The sequence below is a fragment of the Macaca mulatta genome, chromosome 1 (genome assembly GCF_049350105.2).
Source record: "Macaca mulatta isolate MMU2019108-1 chromosome 1, T2T-MMU8v2.0, whole genome shotgun sequence".
Taxonomy (NCBI): Eukaryota; Metazoa; Chordata; class Mammalia; order Primates; family Cercopithecidae; genus Macaca; species Macaca mulatta.
In genome coordinates, this window is record NC_133406.1 from 118,700,551 (window position 1) to 118,705,493 (window position 4,943).

Consider the following 4,943-nt stretch of genomic DNA (forward strand, 5'->3'; position numbering starts at 1 on the left):
AGCCTATGTCATTGCATAAATGTCATGAAAATGGTAATAAAAATATATACAATATCTTATGCATTTAAGGGGTAGCTATATTCTGATACTGGATACCGTTTTTCTCAATTGTGAGAAATAAATAAATGATTGGTAAATGAAGCTACCATACATTTATTTATGGTAATAAACTATTACCACTGAGCCTCACTGAAAGGCTTTGATTTCTGTCTTTGGGGGTGGGGCTTGTGCTCCCCACACTGCTATGAGAAAGAAAATTGATACAGCTGGCTGTTGAACTCCATGCATCATGAAGGGACCTGCCATTCCAGGAGCTGCGTACAGCATAGTCATTGCCTAACGCAGGAACCAAAAATCCTCTCTGATCACTCCATGATTCCTTATTCTAGGATGGCCATGTATAAATGCCTGTGGACTGGCCTTGGGGAGTATCCATCTAATCTCTCTCTAAGCAAATGTTCTGGGACTCCTCCAAGTACAAACACAACTCAAGGGCAACAGCTTGATTAGAAAGTGTAGAAATGAAGAGCAATTAGTTTTCTCTTGGATTCATTAAGGTCGTGGCAATCATCTTTTCCCAGCACACAGTGAGGAGATCAGCTTTCTGTCTCTTTGGGGACATTTGTGAATGGAGTTTGGCACTGGATTTGTTGTCAGGAGTTGTGGAAGTTAAAGCCTGAAGGACAGCCTTGTTTTCCTCCTTGTTAGTGAGTGAAGGGGTATGCAGGGATGTGGGTTTATTTGGTTGGATTTTACAACACATAAGGGAGTTTTCTCTGTTTGTTCTGGTGGCCATGGCCATGGGCTTTGCTTGGACCTAGCCTCTTCATGCCACATGCCCCACCGGAGGAACGTGTATCTGGAGCCACAGTACTGCAACATGTCTGCTGTCTCATCTCCAAGTGGTTCCTAGTTAGGGCTGCCCCCTGCATGCAGTGCTTCCCTTCTTTCCCACCAGCACCCCTTAGACATTCGTGGCCCCTGATTTCTGGTCCTCCATTGCTCATGACCTGCTGATGGCACTGCTTGCTGTGGAGTTCTGAAGGGGAAAAAGGCAGAGCCATCAAACAGCTCTGTAGGGCCCAGATGTGGAGAAAGTGTAAGTCTGAAAATCTTGCAGTATTTTCCTGCACCAAAATTAAAAACATTACACAATGTTAAGAGTTATGTGTCTAAAGCTCAAAAATCCTTTAGCAACATGGGTTTTTCCAGATGTGAAGAAGCCCAAAGATGGTGCCTATTGAAAGCCTTAGAATCATCAGCTATCCAGGAAATACAAATCAAACCAACGAGATACCACTTTCCTCACTAGGATAACTATCATGAAAGAGACAGATACCAAATGTTGATGAGGATGTGAAAAAATTGTAAGTTGCCATATGACCCAGCAATTCAACTCCCAGGTACATACCCCAAAGAAATGATAATATAAGTTCACTAACAACTTATACACAATTGTTCTTAGCAACATTATTCATAATATCCAAAAAGTGGAAACACCAACTCCCAAAAGGACAGTCCACAAGTGTTTATACATGGCCCTAAAAGAATGAATTGTGGAGTGATTTTTGCATTAGGCAATGACTGTGCTGTAGGCAGCTCCTGGAATGGCAGGTCCCCCTCATGATGCATGGAGGTCAACAGCCAGTTGTACCAAAGAGTATTCTTTCCACAGTAGTGTGGGGAGCACAAGCCCCACCCCCAAAACCAGAAATCCAAGCCTTTCAGTGAGACTTCGTGGTAAGAAGTTTATTTATTTACCATAAATAAATGTATGGTAACTTTATTTACCAGTAGTTTATTTATTTCTCACAATTGAGAAGAACTGTGCCCAGTGTCAGGATATATCTACCCCTTAAAAGCATAAGATGGCCGGGCACAGTGGCTCATAGCTGTCATTCCAGCACTTTGGGAGGCCAAGGTAGATGGAACACCTGAGGCCAGGAGTTCGAGGCCTTCCTGGCCAACATGGTGAAACCCGTCTCTACTAAAAATACAAAAAATTAGCCAGGTGTGGTGGTGTGTGCCTGTAGTCCCAGCTACTCGGGAGGCTGAGGCAGGAGAATCACTTGAATCTTGGAGGCAGAGGTTTCAGTGAGCCAAGATCATACCACTGCACTCCAGCCTGGCGACAGAGCGAGACTCTATCTCAAAAAAAAAAAAATTGTTTGGTAACATATTGTACATGTTTTTATTTGCCCATTAACTGATGAACAGACAAATAAAATTTGGTATACTCATACAATGAAATCCTATTTGGCATGAAAAGGAATGAAGTACTGATAACATGCTGCCACATGGGTGAAACTTGAAAACACTATGCTAAGTGAAACAAGCCAGTCTTAAAAAAGACACCACATTGTATATTTCCATTTATGTTAAATGTTCAGAACTGGCAAATCCATGAGACATGTAGATTAATAGTTGCCTAATGGCTGTTCCAATTGCAGTGGTGTTTATAACTAATTGATCACAACCAGTTAGAGATTTCTCTGTTCCTTCTCCACTCCCACTGCTTCACTTGACTCTTCTTAAGAAATACAGTCTCCTGAAGTTGGAGGTTTTTAGGGAAAATGATTAGTGGTTGCTAATGGGTATGGGGCTTCTTTTGGGGATGATGAAATGTTCTAAAATATCAGTTCGTTGGCGAGAACACAATGCACATGAGATCGCAATGTGTGAAATTCTCAGCACAGATGCTATTGTTTGTCCTGGTGGGATGGGCATCAGATTGTCAAAAGATGCTATACGGAGTGCAACCTCTTATAATAGTCACTGGAATGTTCATATTTTTCTCTAATTAAGAAATTTTCCAGAATGGGAAACATTATCTAGTCACCGACCTCACTAGAGAATTCATGTTTTCCTGTCAACCTCCTCACTGCACCCTTGACCTCCTTGTTTCTCAGGCTGTAGGCGCTGGAGTTCAACGCTGGGGTCACAACACAAAAGAGCACAAAGACCAGGATGTCTTTGTCCAGGGAGCACCCTTCTCTGGGCCTGTCATAGTTGAAGTGGTCTGTTCCAAAGAAGACCACCACCATGGTGATGTGGGAGGCACAGGTAGAGCAGGCCTTGCTCCTGCCCTGAGCAGAGGGAATCCTAATGATGGTAGAGATGATGAGTACGTAGGGACATTGCAGTAAACAGGCGGGGGCTCAGGTCAGTGACAGCCCTTGCCACGTGGAGCACAGACTCACTGACAGAGGTGTCTGAGCAGGAGAGCTTCAGGAGCAATGGGATGGCACAGAGAAAGTGGCTGATGGGGTTTAGTTCACACAGTGAGTGTGGCTGTCAGTGTTGTGTGTGTGTCCCAGAATTGACCAGCCCATGCATCCAAAACCCAGTCACCAAACACACACAGAACTTTCCACTCATTAGGAGCTTATATTGAAGAGGGTAGCAAATAGCCACACAGTGGTCATGAGCTACGGCAGCCAGCAAAACCCCCTCAGTGCTGGCTCATGATGCAAGGAGGAAGATCTGGGAAAGCAGCCCTCATAGGAGATGGTCTTATTCTCCTGGAAGAAGTTCACCAGCATGACCAAGATAGTGGTAGACATGTAGCAGATATCCAGGAAGCTCAAGTGGCTAAGAAAATAACCCATTGGAATATAGAAGGCAGGACTGACCCTGACTGCATTTCCCAGAAGAGATATCAGCTAAATGACCAAGGAGAACAAGAAGAAAAGCCTTTGTAATGCAGGGTGCTTGGAAAAATTTAAAAAGATGAATTCAGTGACAACTATTTGATTTTTTACTTCTTTGAATTCTTTCTCAATTGAAATGAATATTGGGAGATAAATAAAATAATAATGTGATATGATGACAGACATCAGGAGAGCTGATTAACTTTTTACTCATCCTTTAGTTCTCAGATTAGATGATATGTCTTCTGGACTGTGTAGCTTGACTCTAAGAATAGGGTTTTGTATTCCCCCTCATTCCCTTGATTCTCTGCCCCGTCTTCTTGTCATGCATATCACTATTGTCTATTAGCTTGTTTGCCCGCTCTTTACCCCCACCAGTATATAAAGTCTCTTAGCCAAGGAATTTTTCTCTCTCCTTAGTCCATATGCTCTCTAGAAAACTTTTTTTCCGATGTAAGGAAGGAAATCTAGTCAGCACTCATGTTGCAAAAACAACAGTTGGTGGATTATACCAGAGCCCCAAACTTTTTCTCCCAGCTTCTCTCTTCCGTGAGAAAAGTCACAATACAAAATTCTACCTTACCAAGTGTGTGGTAGCGTCAATGATCTTTACCCTCGTGTTATTCAAATAAATAAATGGCATTACATGACAGAAAGAAATTGCAGATGTAACTCAAGTTACTACTCACATGACTTTAAAATACAGAGATTATCTTGGCTTATTTCACTGACTTTTTTTTTTTGAGATGGAGTCTCGCTCTGTTGCCCAAGCTGGAGTGCAATGGCAAAATCTAGGCTCACTGCAACCTCTGCCTCCCAGGTTCAAGCAATTCTCCTGCCTCAGCCTACCGAGTAGCTGGGATTACAGGCATGTGCCACCAGAGCTGGCTGATTTTTGTATTTTTAGTAGAGACGAGGTTTCACCATGTTGGCCAGGCTGGTCTTGAACTCCGTGACTGGCCCTTTTAAGGGATAATCACATGAGCCCTTAAAAGCAGAAATCTCTCTTGGGCTGAAGATAAAGTCAGAGATTCAAATCACAAGTAGGATTTGGCATGTCATTGTTGACTTGAAGATGAAGGGGGCCACTGTTAAAGAAAAGGTAACCATGGCCCTATAGTCAGAAGAAACTAAATTTTGTCAGGAACTTGAATAAACTTGGAAGTAGAATCTTCTGCAAAGTCTCCCTCTATCCTACCCAGCTGACACCTTGTTTTCAGCAGAGCACCCAGCTGAGCCATGCCACACCTGACCTTCTGACCCACAGAATGTTGAGATAATTAATGGTTGTTT

At 42.9% G+C, this 4,943-nt stretch overlaps 1 pseudogene; it reads right to left on the reverse strand.

Moving 5' to 3' along the window:
• Positions 1 to 752: 752 nt before the first annotated feature.
• Positions 753 to 3,836, reverse strand: LOC100425444 (olfactory receptor 5J3-like; annotated as a pseudogene).
• Between the last annotated feature and the right edge of the window lie 1,107 nt (positions 3,837 to 4,943).